Source organism: Grammomys surdaster, unplaced genomic scaffold (genome assembly GCF_004785775.1).
Source record: "Grammomys surdaster isolate TR1022 unplaced genomic scaffold, NIH_TR_1.0 136, whole genome shotgun sequence".
Lineage (NCBI taxonomy): Eukaryota > Metazoa > Chordata > Mammalia > Rodentia > Muridae > Grammomys > Grammomys surdaster.
In genome coordinates, this window is record NW_021604594.1 from 619252 (window position 1) to 636666 (window position 17415).

At 39.7% G+C, this 17415-nt stretch overlaps 1 protein-coding gene across 10 annotated transcripts in view; it reads left to right on the forward strand.

Moving 5' to 3' along the window:
• Nucleotides 1-2962: 2962 nt before the first annotated feature.
• Ctnnd1 (catenin delta 1) overlaps nt 2963-17415 on the forward strand; it is a 50495-nt gene continuing 36042 nt past the window's right edge. For 4 of the 10 annotated variants that reach the window (XM_028763067.1, XM_028763068.1, XM_028763069.1 and 1 more), the window contains exon 1: nt 2963-3313. The gene's annotated coding sequence lies outside the window, so the exon portion shown is untranslated. The remainder of the gene's footprint in view (nt 3314-17415) is intronic. The other 6 variants (XM_028763062.1, XM_028763061.1, XM_028763065.1 and 3 more) reach the window with 3 other exon arrangements.

Consider the following 17415-nt stretch of genomic DNA (forward strand, 5'->3'; position numbering starts at 1 on the left):
ACTAGCCTGGTCTACAGAGAGTTCCAGGACAGCCCAGGCTATACAAAGAAAAAAAAAATTCTTTTGAGAAAGTCTCATATAGCTCAGTCTGACCTCAGATGTACTCAAATGTAGCCAAGGATGGTCTTGAGCTCCTGATTCTTTTGCCTCCTCCATCTTCCAAATGCTAGGATTACAGGCATGTGAACGATAATGCCCATTTTAATAATTTTAACAATCCATTTTTCTTTGTTTATTAAAAATTATATTTTAATTAGTTTTGAATGTGTGTGTGTGTATGCACATGCCAGTGTGAGTGTGTCGCAACCAGAGGAAAACATGTGAGAGCCAGTTCTCTCGCTTTCTACCATGTGGGGCCTGGGGATCAAAATCAGATTGCTAGGTATGATGACAAACACCTTATTCACTGAGCCATCTCATTTAAAAATATTTATTTATTTATTTTTTTTTGTGTGTGTGTGTGTGAAACATGCATTCAGCACCCATGGAATGAGTAGCAACTTCAGATCCCCTGGAACTGGAGTTCTGAATGACTTTGAGCCATAGTGTGTGTGCGGTGGAAATTGAATTCTGGTCCTCTGCAAGAGCAGCCAGTGCTCTTAAGTGATGAGCCATGTCCCCAGGCCAACAGTTTATTCTTAATGAGTTTATACTATATGCTAGACATCTTTTGTAAACATTTAAATATGTTGCCAGGTAATGTGGCCCATGTCTGTAATCCCGGTACTTTGTAGGTTGAAGCAGTAGGGTTACTAGAAGTTTAAGGCCATCTTGGGCTATATAGTGAGTTTCACACTGGTAGGAATTATAGAGCAAGGTCTGACTGAAAAGCAAAAGTGACTTTTATGCGTATCTTTATTCTTATGACATATTTGCATGTGTGATATGTGATACACAGGCACACAGGCTGGAGAAGGACATCCAGTGTTCTGCTCTGTCACTCTCTGACTTACCTCTTTAAGCTTGGACCTGGGTTGGTGACCAGCAAACCGCAGTGACCTTCTGGGTCCCCCCCTCCATCCATAGGCATGTATATATGTCTGGCTTTTTACATTGGTGCTGTCATCTGAACCAGGGCCTCATGGTTGAGCAGCAAATGAGCAGTTTTCCACTGAGCCACCTCTTCCAGTGAGAGATAGTTATTTCCATTTTATAGTTAAGAAAACTGAGGTTCAGAGATTATATAATTTGGCCATGGTCTTGTAGTGGTGCAAACATTTGAACTAGTATACTTGCTGTAGGGGTAGCTGGAAGCCAGCAGTTTGACTGCAGTCTCTCTTCTTAGCCAGTATATCACCATTATAGATTATGAAAGCTTTATGAAGATACATTTTGCAGCAGCCAATAGGAACACACACCTATTATCCCAGCACTCAGGAGGCAGACACAGAGGTAATCTCTGTGAAGTCAAAGCCAGCCTACCTGGTCTAGATATCAAAAGTTCTAGGCCAGTCAGGGCTACAAAATGAGATCCTGTCTCAAAAAATAAAATAAAAAAATAAATTAAAAATAGGGCTAGGAAAAAAAAAATAGGGCTAGAAGAGGTCTCAGTGGGTAAAGGCACTTACACCAAGAGAATGACGGAAGTTTAATCCCCTGGGCCCACATGGAGGAAGGAGAGAATTGATTTCTGCAAAGTGTTCTCTGACCTGAATATGACTGCTGTGGTACATGTGCACCTTTGCACACACAAATACACACAAATAAATCTAATTAAAATATATAAGGAGAAACCTTCTAACTCATTATCTTCATTTAGTAATTAGTGAATAACTGATACCAGTTTTACCAGGTGGTAATATACCTTCAACCCTATCACTCAGAAGTCACAGGCACAGGGTTTTTGAGTTTGAGGCCAGCCTGGGATAGAGTGAGATTCTGTCTTAAACAAAACAAAGCAACCTCCCCACTCAAGAAAAAACAAGGCCGGGCAGTGGTGGCATACGCCTTTAATCCCAGCACTTGAGAGGCAGAGGCAGGCGAATTTCTGAGTACGAGGCCAGCCTGGTCTACAGAGTGAGTTCCAGGATAGCCAGGGCTATACAGAGAAACCCTGTCTGGAAAAACAAACAAACAAACAAAAAAAAGAGAAAACAAAACCCAACAATAAACACAACCTCTTCCCCTCCTAAACTTTAAAGGAATTCAGAGGAAAACCTCTATAATATTTTATTTAGGTCAAACAAAAAAGCCAGGTAATTTTGAGTTGATTAAAAATTAGCATTCTCTTAATAATTTTAGGATGATATTCTTAACTATTCTAAACTCTTTGTTTATTAGATTCTGCGTATTGTCCCAGGCAAACCCATATTGTTTTGATGGGAAGACAGTGCAACTCAACAGCTCAGTGGATTCTGCTTTCTTTTAATTTAGATCAGAGATGCTAAGAAACTATTAAGTCTAAGCATTTACTTTCTTCATTAGCTTTTAATTCAATTAAACCAAAACAATGAAATTGAGAGTTTGTCTCAGATATTTCTTACTATCCCAGTAACACATAGTCCTGTTTCTGGGATTTCTCCCTCCTCTTTTCCTGGCTTCCTTTGGGAAAAAGCTTTGGGGAAGAAAGCAGCAAACCAAACCGCAGCAGGTAAAGAAAGTAAGCTCTTTTCTGTTTTCCCACCCAGATAGATAGGGAAAAGGAACAAGACCCTTATCAAAGGGAACTGAGGCTTAGGCGTGCCGTTCTAAAATGCTTTGTTATTTAGCACCTCCCATTTTCCCCCAACTCTGCAGTAATTCCTCAGAGATTGTATAGTCTCCGCTTTAAATATATATATATGTTATATATTATATATATGTATATATATAAAACTTCCTCGTCTTTCTCTCTCCCTTTTTTTTTTTAATTTCCTATAATAAAGTTTCCTATTGGATAAGGTCAGCTCCCTGATTTATGCCTGGTTCCTATTGGAAGCTCGCAAGGGCTGACATCACTTAGGAAAGCTAGGGTAGGGCTGCCAGATCAGTTTGTCACCACCCAGGCTCCCTTGCCTTTGGCTGGGTGCAACTTCCATTTTAGGTGTTGAATCTGAGGGGAAAGAGAGAGAGAGAGAAAGAGAGGGAGAGAGAGAGGGAGGAAGAGAGAAAGAGGAAGAGAGAGAGAGGAAGAGAGAGAGAGAGAAAGGGCGAGCAAGAGGGAGGGAGAGAGAGCGAGAGACACAGACACGGAGGGAGAAGAGAAAGGCAGGGAAGATCGTGGAACGAGGAAGAGGAAGAGGCGGCGAATCTCGCTGGATTTGTCTTTCTCAGCACATTGGTGAAGCTTTGGGTTTGTTTCTTCAAGGACTGCCTTTAGAAGTCCACATTTGAGGTGTGTGCTTTTTAATTTTTTTTCCTCTTATTAAAATGTGTGTATAACTAGTTGGGAAAGGGATAACTCAAGTGGAATTTTTTCTTGATGATAACTGGAGGGACTTTTAAAAGGGGGAGAAAGCCTGTTAATGCTGATGGTGAATTTTAATCAATTATTTTGTCTACTTTTAATACTTTGAAGCTTTCTTGGTATTTTATTTAATTAAAGAAAAAAGGTAAAATGTACACGACCTGGAAACAAACTTCTAGGTCTAGTCCCGGAAGCTGGTTAGAACCAGGGGCAGAAGTTGTGTAAATTACATTTTTGTGTGTACTTTTATATTATTATTATTATTTTTCCTGGATTTAGCTAATGTACTCTCTTTTTTTCAGAGCTCAAAAAGTTGGTTTTTTGGGCATGTTGTGTGTGGGTTGGGAAAGGAATTTATCTAGTCGTACAGATATGGCTCTTACCATGTTTCGGAACTTTTAGCCCTCTCACCTTTGAATTTGTGGCAAAGGAAAGTTGCAGGAAGCTTTCGAGTTTCAATGGTATTGTTTTTTCCTTCTGAACGTGAACGGCCCAGAAGGGTTTCTGGTCTGCAGTTCCTGGGTGGATCCCTCTTTCACTTTTCCAGGTGTGGTGGTGGGTGGGAGCCACTGTCGCCTGCCTAGGAGTCTCTTTGCTTTGCCTTGTGAAAACAAATGGATCTATGTTAACTGAGTTGCCACCTCCCTCCCTCTCTCTCTCTCTCTCTCTCTCTCTCTCTCTTTCTTTTTTTTTGTTTTGTCCTAAAAGTCCTTTTAATGGCACAGATTTGTGAAGGTGTTGTGTGTTAAACTTGCAGATATGATAATGTTTGGCCCTTAAAGGGATAAGGAAATTCTAATCATGCTTTATGTTGACTGGAGTGAAACGACAGATCACCCAAAAGTCTTTTTCTTTTTCAATCCTTTTGATCTCTGAAAGGTTTGTAGGTTGTGAATAGACAGGTGAAGAGAAACCACTTAATGAAAACTTGGAGTTTGCAAAGCACATATGAGAAAGCATAAAGGGAATTTTATTTTTAAGCCACTGGAAAGATGATTTTAGAGGTGTCTTTTGTTTTGTTGTTTGCTTGGCTCCGTTAACTTACCATTAAGTTAGAACACTGTTAAAGCTAAAGGCCCGTGACTGGTTCATGTTTTATAATTGACCTTAAGATTTGCTTGGTTTTGCTTTTTGTATATACATTCTTGGAAATGTACAGATCCTAGATAATTATATAGCCAACGCATCAGTAGCTGGAAAATAGGTACTTTCTTCTTTTAAAATGGGAATCAGTATGAAAATTAGACCTGGAATAGATATCGCTCTAATTGTAGCAAGATGGGTCTTAATGTGTAAGCTCCTTCTTACCTTTAAACTGATAGGAATCTTTAATCTTCTGATTTCATAGTCCCTCCCCCATTCTTTTTAGACTAGAACACTTCCTTGAATATTTTTCTACAGCGAAGACATTCCTTGCAAGATGGTTTTGTCCTTGTGCGGTTGTGGCTTCTGGAGGAAGCAAGTTTTGTTCCTCTTTTCCTTTCCATATAATTTAGGCAAGGATTACAGAAAAAAATTTGACATGTGGACTTCAGAATTAAAATAAGTAATTGAAAAGAAAGGAAAAAGACAATATGTACGGTCTGTTGGGCTATAATTTCTGTTGGGAAAATTTTTTCAATTTTCCTTTGAAATGCTTTTTCTAAGGAGATTTCTTAGTGTGTCTTTGGAGGGTCGGTCTGTTGCTGCCAGAGTGTCGGTTTCTCACTCAACCTTTAGGGGGAGGGATGAGAGTCTGAAGGAGGAGTACAAAGGCAGTTTGAAAATAGGTTCTGGATGACTGCTGGTGATCTGGGTCCGGCTTTGAAACTGGGCTTTGTGTAGCTATGTTGTGCAGCATTAGAGTCCAGGACTATTTACAAACTAAGGCATTGTTTGGGCTGCCGTATAGTACAGAGCCTTTTGAGGTGATAAGATGGAAGATTTTTGTCTTTTACTTCACCTTCCCTGGTTCTCTCAGGAATTATAGCAAAGGGTACAGATAAGTAAATCTTTTATTTTGCTATTATTTTTATTTTTTGTGCTTCTTATTTTGGTTTTGGGATGAAAATTATGACAAATGAATATGAATTGTACAGATTTTCTTTCCTCATTTGCTTTATATGGAATTCAGTTAGTTTCTTTGTTATGTGAGTAAGGTAGTGGGTCTGTGTTTCAGGTGTGTGTGGTTGGTTAGAGTTCTAGTGCCTTTCTTAGGATTCCGGTATGGACAGCCAGGGGGTCAACATGGTCTCAGCTGGTCTAAAATCGAGACTCTTGGAGATCTTAGAAAGGGGAAAGCTTCCTGCAGTCACATGCCAGCCTTAGGTTTATCAAGTAATTGTTCCTTAGGGGGTAGATGAGGCAGGATGCAGACAGATAAATTCAGCTTAGATCTCTATCAGTTGCAGTAGCAAAATATTTAGCTGTGTATAATTTATTGTTTTCTATTGTGGTAGGGGACAGTCCTATACCTTCTAGGTCTTCCCGTCCCCTACCCTCTCTGTCATTGTTTTATTTTACTGTGTGCTCAGCATTTTGCGTAGACTACCTAATAATTTCTAATAATCTTTTTTTTTTTTGGTTTTTCGAGACAGGGTTTCTCTGTGTAGTCCTGGCTGTCCTGGAACTTACTCTGTAGAGCAGGCTGGCCTCGAACTCAGAAATCCACCTGCCTCTGCCTCCCAAGTGCTGGGATTAAAGGCGTACGCCACCACTGCCCGGCTCTAGTAACCATTTTTTAAAAATGAATTTGAGACAAAGAAGTCAGGATTTGCTGAACATCTCATTATTGAAATGGTGGAGGTCAAGATTGCCCCTGGTCTGACTGACTTCAGAGTCAATGAATTTAACCAAGGGTACATTGCCATTAACTGAAGAGATTGGACATAACAGCTGGGACTAAAATAAATGAAGCCTTGTTATAGGCAGGGATGTCTTGGTAGTTACTTGCAGGGGCTGAGCTCGGATAGTATATGTAAAAGACCAGTTTCCTTATTGCAAGTGAGACCTGAGTATGCTGGCATCGAGATCTTAGCTTTAAAAGCAGGGGTCATATGTACATGGCACTGCTGTCCCATTAGTCTCTTTTTCCCTTTTGCAGTGCTGGGGATTGACCTCAAGACCGCACACAGGCTAGGCAAGTACTCTGCCACTGAGTTCATCACCAATCCTGCTTGCTTTTTGTTTATTTTGAGACAGGGTTTCTCCATGTAGCTCTGTTTGTTCAGGAACTCTGTAGACTAGGCTGGCCTTGAATTCACAGAGATCCGCCTGCCTCTGCCTCCCAGGTGCTGGGACTGATGTCATGCACCACCGTGTCTTGTTGCTCTATATTTTTAACTTCTAGGATTTGCCTCAACCTTCATTTGCTTATTAGTGAGACTTTGTCTTCTATAGAATTTTCAGTTCTTTGGGTTGAATGATACTACTTTCTAGTGAGAAGCTTTAGGGAGGTAGTTGTAGTAAATGTATTTATCATACTGCATTAAAAATTATCTTTCACTCTAGACTTCGAGCTGCTTGTGTGTAGGTACTATCTTATCTCTATCCCTTCATTACCTATTGTAGGGTCTGCTACAAACTGAGGTGCTCAGTAAGTCTTGTTTAATTAAGGTGCTTGATGGGAATTAGTGGGGACTGAGAAGGCTTAAATGGAGACAGGAATCAGGACAACATGAATTAATTACATTCCCCTATAATTTTGATACTTTGACTGTAACCTGTATGTAGTTTAGCTTTTTGATTTACTCCTTTCCATTTTTCTGTTTACATGGGTTTCATTGTGTGAGGTGGGAAGGGCAGGCACCGGCTCCTGCTAAGGCCAGGTGTGTGTAAGTCAGGACGTTAGGGCACGGGAGAGAATCCGGTGGTTAGAACTCAAGTTTGCTTGGTGTCAAGTTCCTTTATCCTTGAGACATTTCACCAACCCTAATCATGTCTTTGGGATGGAGTCTCATGTAACGGAGGATCACCTTTAATTTCTGACCCTTCTGACCCTTCTTCTGAATGCTGGTACTGTAGACACGTGTCACCACAACTAGCTTCTTTTAAACAAAGTTTCTGGAAATAATAGAAGATCTTTAAGGTTTGGCTTTTCTTGGCTATCAGTCTAAAGAAGAAGTAAGGTGTATTTATTTCACAGCTTAGGCAGCTGTTGCCTTCAGTCAGTGAAGGCAGCCTATCCATTTTCTGGGGAAAAACATGGAGAGCAGCAAGGAAGAACGTTCTCACCCCTGCTTGGATCAGTGGTTTATATGCCACCACAAAACACAAAGAGCTTGGGATGATAGTTTTTGATTGTGAATGCTTCAAAGAAAATATGTTTGAAGTTATTTTTTTTCCCTCCCTACAAGTCTCATTTTGAGATAGGGTGTTCTGTAACTTCTCTGATCTTCAACTCCTGATCTTGTGTCTGCCTCCCGAGAGCTGGAATTCTAAGACTAGGCTACTGCACTTGATGTCATGTTTTTTTGTTTTTTGTTTTTTTGTTTTTTTGTTTTTTTTGCTGGAGATTGTGTAGGTGTGTATACGATTAGCACAGATAGTACACAAATGGTGGCTCATAACCATCTGTGTAACTCCAGTTCCAGGGGATATGAGTGAGACCCTCTTCTGGCCTCTGTGGGCACCAGGTATGCATGGTACACATATGTGCATGAAGGCAAAACACCCATACACATAAAATAAAAATAAACAAATCCGTGTTACATGAAACTCAAATGGAATTGATTGACCTAAAAGATGTAGCTGCCTCCAAGCTTTCCAGTAGAGCACTGATAGAGCAGGAACACTGTCCTGCTTCCAATTAAAAGGGGAAGCTAAAATATGACTGTATTTAGTTGCATAATTATTTTTCATTATATTTTTGAGACAGAGTTTCAGGTAGCCCAGGCTGGCTTTGGACTTGCTTAGGGCTTCCTAAATACTGGACAAGCAGTCTTATTAATTGAGCTATCCCTAGTCTTTTTTTTTTTTTTTGAAAGGGTTTTTCTTTTTTGGAGCCTAGGCTGTCCTGGATTCTGTAGATCAGTCTAGCCCCCAAATTCAGAGAGATCTTCTTACTTTTATCTCCTATGTGCTATGTGTTGGGATTAAAGATAAGTACCACCACATCCTGGTTCCTCTAGTCATAAAGAGTTTTTTTTCAAGTGCTGATCAGTGCTAGGTAATCTGGTTAATGTTTTCACAGATCTCATATGATGGTGAAAGTGGTGTTTAAAGTTTTTACTTCACACATGCAGGATTTTGCAAGAAAAATTTCAAGAATCACATTAACTCTTCCTTACTCCCGTTCACCCAATCGCTTCTGTTATGCTTCAGATGTTTTAACTACTGCATAGTATTTTTCAATTTACTAAACCAAAAAAGTAATTTCCTACTGAGCACTTCCTCCAGTGTTATAAGGCAAAGTAGGATAGCACAATTGATACTTAAAAAACACAGAAAGGAAAAAACTATGTAAAAGAAAGTCCTATTGAAAAAAAACGATGCCGAGCTAGACTGTTGGATTTCAATCGTGCTCTGATTTACCCTGGGACAAACTGCTCAGTCGCTGTTTGTTCTGATCTTTTCTCTGAAATGAGGATAATTTTGATTATTTCTATGGGGATATATATCTCAGTGGGAGAGTACTTGCCTAGCATGCTCTAGGCCTATGATTTGATCTCTTCTAATATAGAAACAAACAAAATGTATTAATTCTTAACTTTTTATATCAGATTGTCATTACAATTGGTTTTCTATTTAAAAATTCATGAAAAAGTATATACCTCATAGTAATACTTTGCATTTGTTTGCCATAGAACACTGAATAAACATCATTTGTCTGTTGGACAAGATTTCTTTTATAAAAAGTTGTTTTTTGTTTTTTTTTTGTTTTTGTTTTTAAGACAAAGTTTTACTGTGTAGCAAACTTGCATATACTCAAAATCTCCTGCCATAGCCTTCCAAGTGATAGGGTTACAAACCTGTTCAAGCCTCTCATATTCTGTTAATTTTAAGAAACATTTTATTTTCCTAGTGGGCAGCAACTTTTGGGGAGTTGTGGGGGTTGGGGCTCAACAGAGGTCACTCTTCCGGAAAGGGAGAGGTTAATGAAGGAGACAAACAGGTAGCACTGCCAGAATAGCTTCATAATTTCCTCAAAGACTTGAGAAGAACTGCAGGTTACTCCTGTCCTTTTGTGTCCAGCCTAAACAGAACTCTAGGTAAATGTAATTTGATCAGAGTGGCTTGAGAAGGGTTTTGATTGGGTGGGTTTGTTATCATCAACTTAAACCAGATTTTTGTTTTCTGGCTTTCACTATATACCTATGGTTGACTTGGAATTTAGACCAGACCTCTGCCCTACTACCCCCACCCCAGTTGCTTGGATTACAGGTATGTACCACCACCAGCCCCTCTTTTTTGGTCTCAATTAATTTTGAGCCAGATTCTTCACATCAAGATTATCTAACCAGGAGTTTATAAGCTAGTGCTGGGTTATATGAATGGATGTAAGAAACAAAGGAAGGCTTTTGCTATTATTTTTACTGAAATGGACTCTCTCTCTTTTTTTATTATTCAGGAAACACTCTACTTGCAGCCCATATTTTAGACATTTGTAAAATTGTAACATATAAAAATTTTGAGTTCATGAATGCTTCCTGTGGAAAGTGTGCTTCTAAGAAAAGTTTGCTTTCATATGAGGAAAAGCCAAGCTGGGCTTGGGGGATGTGTGTGTATCTTAGATGTAGCCCTGTCTGGAAGGAAACTTGTAGGTTTCCTCCAGTCTAGAATTTTCCTTCTCTCCATCTTACCCCTCACCTTTCTAGATGGGGCCTTGCTATGTAGTTTCCTTATATGATGTAACCTATGCTACATCTGAATAGTATCTATTTGGTACTCTTTAGCCTTCTGTGATAGCTCCCTTACCCAAATTCTTATATTTCTCAGTCTAGATTCTTTACTGTTTCAACTGATTTCTTCCTTGTTGGTTTGCTTTCCCATTTCCTGTATTCTCTCTCTTAAGTTGGTCTTCTCAAGATTTTGATTTTTATTTTAATCGGTTGTATTGATGCTAAAGACAAGTGTAAGGATACAGCTTGTTTTCTTTGTGTTAGATTGACATGAAGGTGCATCTACTAATTCAACTAGTGCCTCTCCCTCTACCCTAGGGGTTTCTTTGTGTAACCCTGGCTATCTCAGGCTGACCTTGAATTCAGACATTCTTTAGCTTCTGCCTCCCACATATTGGGATCAAAGGCATGTACCATCACACCCTATCCTCAGTTTTTATCTTAAATGTTTTTCAGATCTCATCTACCTTAATTAGTTATTCATAGCTCAGCCAATAGTAGAGCAAAAGAAATTTACTTTCCCCAGAATAAGTGACATTTGTATTTGTGACCCATCCATGTTTTTCTGTATTTAAATGAAGCAGCACATTTCTTACTGTTGAATGAGAAGATGTTGTTTGAAGAAGCTTATATTTTAGGAGACCAGAATTTATTCTGATGTTTGAGGACATAGACATTGTTATAGAAAGTAGGTCAACTTTTCAGTACCTTTATCAAAGCACCTGCAGTTCCCATTTCATTGCAAGTGAAGTAAATCTCATTGAATAAAGTAGCTGGTGTGTATATTCAGTCTACTTTTAAAATAGAGGAGTCTATTTTAAAAAGGAAATTGATGCCAATCTGATTTCTCTCCTGCTTCTTTGTTGGAATGGGGGAATTCTGTAACCTTTCTGCTGTTCTTTCCTCTGCTGGCTTTGTAAACTAGGACACAGTTGGGCACTTGAGTGCCTACCCTGCTGAAGGTCAGGCAAAGGAGGAGGAGGGGGTATGGCTGTAGGTATATAGAAGTCCCCAATCATAGATAGACCAAGGATCACAGTTAGAAAAAAAAAAAGTATCAAACCTGGTATGGCACTGATTCATATTTTGAGGAAGCTGAGACAGGAAGATTGGGAGTTTGAGGCCAGCCTATGCTACATGGTGAACCTTGCCAAAAATATCAACAAATAGGACTGGACTGGTTAAATGGCTTGGTGGGTAACAGACTTGCTGCTAAACTTGCTGACTTCTGCATATGTGCCTCATAGTACAGGTTCCCACACACATATATATATATGCATATGCAAAATTACTGTAAAATATAGAAAGGAGCTAGTCACGGTGCATGCTCGAGAAGTGGAGAATGGAGGGCCAGGAATTACCTTATCATTGGTAAGTAGTGAGTTTGAAGTTAGCATGGGAAACGTGAGACCTTGTCTCAAAAACAGCAGACGTGCAACCAACTAAACAAAGAAGTATTAAAACAAAACCAAAATGAAGTTGGTTTATTTTTCTAAAATTAACTATTCCTTGAACATGAGAAACATCTTCACTTGTGTGGTAGTAAACATGCAGTCCTAGCACCTGAGGCTGATGCAGGATGACAGGAGATGGTACTACTAGCTGGAATATATACATCAGGACTCTTTCCCAAAAGCAAAACAGAAAAGACCAAAAATAAAACAAAGAAAAAACAAACAAACAAATAATTGAGGGTTGAGAATGTAGCTCAGTAGTAGAGCATTTGCCTGGCATAAAGGAGTTCCTGGATTTGATCACTATATGAACAAAAAATGCTATATGCCATGCTCTAGTGTATAATAATAAACTAAATTGACTTAATGAGTATATAATTACATATATTACAATATGGATTTCTGCTGAAAAAAAAAACATTAGTACATAGGATGGAAGCTGTATGGGTCCAAGGGACAAAATTTGTATGTATGTATTTGTTGCTGTTTGCTGTCTGTCTGTCTGTCTGTCTGTCTATCTAGCTATCTATCAATCGATCTATCTATCTCTAAATAAATAACAGGGTTTCATGAAGCCCTGGCTGGCTCATGAACTCCTAATTTTTCTGACTTCATGTCTCAAATGCTCAGGATTATTATATTATTATATTATAGGATTATTATATGTAAGGTATATTTGGAAGAGAAGGAAGGAAATGAGTGATTGTTATACACAGGAGAGGAATAGAAAAGGCACAGACCTAGGCTAGGCTAACCCCCTGGTCAAGAGAGATGGTGGGGGGGTGGGTATCAACAGAGACTTACCTGTCTGGGCTGCTTTATACTGAAGGATAGAGTATTGGTACAGGAGCCTGCTAAGCACTACAGAGTACAAAGAAAAATTGTCTTTAGATCTACGGAGACAACAGCTGTGACTAGTGTTTGGTGTGTTCCTACTAACTTGGGGCAGCAGCTGTCCTAGCCTCTTTCTCCCATTGTAGAAACTATGAGAGTGATTTCCATAATCGCACATTCTATATCAGTTGATGACCCTTGTCTTGGAGAACCATAAGACAAGTGCAGTTAGAATAAGTTTATATGCGTCTGTAAACCTCAATGATTTTCTTATCTACGTAGTTGTCTAGGAAAAGGAGAAATTGTAGCCCAGGTGTGGTACAGTTTCTTTTTGTCTACATTTGTTGGTTTTGTTTAGTTCTTTAGATCCCCACTTACCTCCTGCTGCTGCTACTTGTGCTCATTTCACCAAAAGTGCCTGGGGTTTTTGTTTTGTTTTGTTTTGTTTTTGTGGGGGGGGGGACAGAATCTTTCTACAGCTATCTTCCTGGAACTCATCGTGTAGAGCAGTGTAGCCTGGAACTAACAGAAATCAACTGCCTCTGCTGTGATTTAAGGCGTGGGCTACCATTCCTGGATAGAAGTTCCTCCTTCCTTTTAATGTTGGGGTTTGAAGGTTTCAGGGATTCCCCTCCTGAGACTGGGGATTACAGTTAGTGTCGCTATATCCATATTTCTATCTTCCATATCAGCAGTGATTATCCTTGTTAAGTAACCTTAGGGCTCTAGTTTTCTTTTCCAAGTATGTAAGTTTAATTCATCAGGGATTACCAAAGCACATACTGAATCACTTTGCTTGGTTGATTTTGATGGAGCTGAAGAATAACCAACTATTTGGTGATTTGGTGTTCTTTGGCAACCCATATAGCAAAGTCAGATAATACCTGATTACCAGAGGACCTGTGTCACTCACACTTTTCCTCTCAAGATTTCTGGTTTAGCAACATTGCTAGAGATACTTCAGCTAGAGATACTGCTCCCCTACCCTGATATCTATGAGTGTATCTGTGTCCTCAAGCTTATATCATAGTCCAGGTTAGTCTAGTTTCCTTCTTGAGCCTCCCTAGGCTGGGTTTAACCTGTAGGAGCTACTATACCTTTCTTTTTCTTCTTTTTTTTTTTTTTTGTTTGTTTTTGAGACAGGGTTTCTCTGTGTAGTCCTGGCTGTCCTGGAACTCACTCTGTAGACCAGGCTGGCCTGGAACTCAGAAATCCGCCTGCCTCTGCTTCCCAAGTGCTGGGATTAAAGACGTGCGCCACCACTGCCGGGCACTACTATACCTTTCTATTAGAGGTTTTAGACTTGGTACTTGACCTGGTTATTCATTATTCTGCCCTCTAAATACAATTATCTGGTTGTCATCTTGTGCTTAATACCATCTTTACTGGTTAACACGTCAATTCCCTTCTCCTAGCTGTAGCATTATGTGGGAAGTACTCTAGGTAATCACAGATATCTGCAAGTTTTCCAGGGTACTTTAACTAGTTGATGCTTATTTCTTTAGCATATGTAGATGGTGAAGATGCTTGTGATTGTCATAACTGTGACATATAATGCTGTTCTTATTTATTTATTTATTTATGTTTAGCCTAAATCTTCACACATTTTTCATAGAAATGCTTTTCTCCATAGCTCTTTAAGGACATTTTGCTACTCATTTGGTTTCAAACTAGAAGTTAAAGTGACTTGCTTGGAAAAAATGTCAGCAATAGCTCTTGCTGTTTCAATGTCTAGTTAGTCCTCATCTATTACCAACTAGGCTAGAAATATCTAGGGTTCAGAAATGTTTGAAGAAGATTTAGGACTTGGCTTCTTTTATAGTAGAATATGGAACGAGTCTATAAAAATTTGGCATAGACCTTCATTCCTTACAGGAAATTAAAACATTTACAGTGTTGTTCCTTCTGCAGTGTAAATAGGTAGACAGTGGGCCTGGTAGCAAGATACTCTTTCTTCTAGGTGCTGAGTCTAAAAAAAAAAAAAAAATTCGTATTTAAAGCTGAACTTGGTGACATAGGTCTGTAATCCCAGCAATCGAGGATCACTGTGAGTTTGAGACCAGCAACAAGCAAATTAGGCGATGTACTAAGAGTTTGTCTAAGCAAAAAACCCAAAACAAATGAACAAACAAAGGATTTAACATTATGCTGCTACAGCTGTCCTATACCTAAGTCCTATACTTTTAGGGTTCCTAATCCAGACTGAGTAATGAACTGAACTGTCTAGTGGGCAGTCAAACAGGCCCAAATGTACTTTCTAACTACGGCCCCTTTGTCAAAGGAATGTTGTGGTTAGATTGTCAGGAACAAACCACATGATTTCCTACAGGCTGTGAGAATCACTACATAGCATTTTTGAAAATATGAATTTCCAAATGATTGTGATCCCTCAGGGTTGAATTCTCATGTGGGTGGGTATTTAATTGAACTGAGCAGACTACTAACTGGCTAGTGGTGGTAGACATGAGGTGGGGGCTGGTTAATTTGAAATTATCCACTTGAGTGTTACCCAATATTGTTTTTAGATTCCATGTTAATACAGATTTGAAGGTTACTTCAATATGTAGCATGGCGTGGAGAACTCAAGTTGCCTGTTAAGGGAAACCTTCCACGTCTCCATTTCCCCCTTGCAATTTTGAAATTGTGGAACAAATTCAAGAGAGGATGTTAACATTGAAACCCCAGCTGTACAATTTGTTTAAAACTCACAGGAAGGGCTAATTTACTTCCTGTCTGAACGGGAAATACTGGCTTCCTTAACTTCCCTCTTGGCTAACTCTGGTTAACTTGGAATATGGGTGGGGGAGGAGCTGGTCATCCCTCCCCCACCCCCCTTTAGTGCTGTAGAACACCTCATGCATACTAGGCAAGTGTTTTATCCTGAACATTCAGGATGCTCTACCTTCAGTATGTGTTACTGATCTCACCTGGTTACCAAAGCCATAAGAAACAGTTACCGTCATATTTATGTTTAGTTTTGTGTTCTCCTTTGCTTCTGGTGTACTTTGTTGTTGTTGGGGGCAGGGGGAGTCCTGTACTAAGGTTGTTTTTGCAGTTCGGGAATCCTTCCCACCCCTCAGACATTATTTTGAGTTGAGCCTTATTTATGTACACTTCCCCTGTATTCTCTGAGATTTGAAAATAGACTTGTAAGGAAGAAACTGAAACCCATTTGACACTGAAAGGTAGATTGTAGAGAGAATTAAATTGGACAGAGGGAATAGATGACAAAAGTTTCTTATTTTTAAATTGAGCCAAGCAAGCATTCCAAGTGGGGCCAGTTGGCACTCTTCCTGCTATTTTAGTCCAGGCTTCTCCTTCCGACTGACGGTCAATTGTATTAACTGTTTGATGTGAGTTTGAACTGTGCTCTGAGGAGGAGGGGGAGGGAAAGTCATGGAAACAGCTGGTGTCTTTATCAAACCCTCTCAATTATTCTTTGTAAAGATTATTCTTGAGCAAGGAGTGGCCCAGGAATTGGATCTGGATAATGGAGTGACACTGGCTTCTCAGACACTCTCAATGCTCTGTGGATGTCGGCTAGTTGGAATGTACCCTAACTTTATGAGACATATTTTTTTTCTCCCTTCCTTCTGCTTTCCAAGTGCTCTGATGGCTTGATTTTTTTTTTTTTTTTTTTTTTTTTTTGGAGATGAAGTCTCAAGTAGTCCAGGCTAACTTTGAACTTTTGAGTTCATCCTGTCTCCGCCTCCCAAGGATTGGGGTTATGGATGAGAGCCACCATTCCCTCTCATTCTTTGGCTTTGGAGCATGATGCGGGAGGATAGATGGCAAAACAGATTCATCCTTCTAAAACCCTGAGCCCTCCAGGGATGTTCTTTTTAACTTCCCTTTGGCTGAGTTTTCCAAATAATGTTGGAAAGAGCCAGAGATAGAGTTAGACTCAGGATCTCTGGTGGAGTTAAGTTAAACTGTAATTGGTTGACTGTACTAGTCTTCTCTGGCTCAGACTCCAGGGTGATGACATTTCTCTTCAGTTAACACTACTTTTCTGTCTCACCTGTTTAGTTTGATGCAGACCTACCTGCTAGACACCTTTGCAGAGCAACAGCAGCAGCATGCATAGGGACGTATTTAGTATCATTGTGTATGTGTGGGGTCTTTTACAACCATTTTCATTTTATTTCAGAAGACTTACTTAGATTTTACTTTAAAAAAAAAAACACCCCACTTTGTATGTCCATCTCATTGTGTACCAGCAACTCTCACTGATTTTGTTTGAAGTACGAGCAAGGGAACATTAAGAATGCTGATATTTATAACTACATTTTCAAATTTTGAACATTCTTGAGAAAAAGAGAATTAGTTAAATTTGGGGCTAGGTAGAAGACTGGAAACTTTTGTTTGTGTGTTTCAGCGACATGATTTGTAACGCCTAGGCTCTGGGTTTCTATCAACTTAGAAGAGCTGTTGTATATATTCTTGCCCTACTTCTCCATCTTCTTTTGCCAGGCCCACTTAAGGACTAAATGCTTTTAAATTGTGCTGTAGAGATCGAGATATAGGCAGATATTCAAGATTTAGCTGATAATGTTTCCAGTGACTTGGGGGTGAGGAGCTAGGAGGAGGAAGGAAAGAAACGATGAGAAAGATGGCATTTACTAGTTCTTGGCTCAGAATGTTCTGGTTAGAACTCGTCTGAGCACTACTTATGCACGGTGAATGGAATCTTGGGCAAAGACTGCTACTTGTTTGGTTCTCAGGAATCTCTGGTTGATGGAGTTTGACCTCTGTCTAAAGGTTTGCTTCTAGGGAAGCTGGCTTCCAATAGGCTGTGCAAGGTAATAGAAAAAACACAGTTTGGTTCATTCTTGGAGTCAGCCCGTCGTCGTCGTCGTCCTCCTCCTCCTCCTCTTCTCCTCCTCCTCCTCCTCCTCCTCCTCCTCCTCCTCCTCCTCCTCCT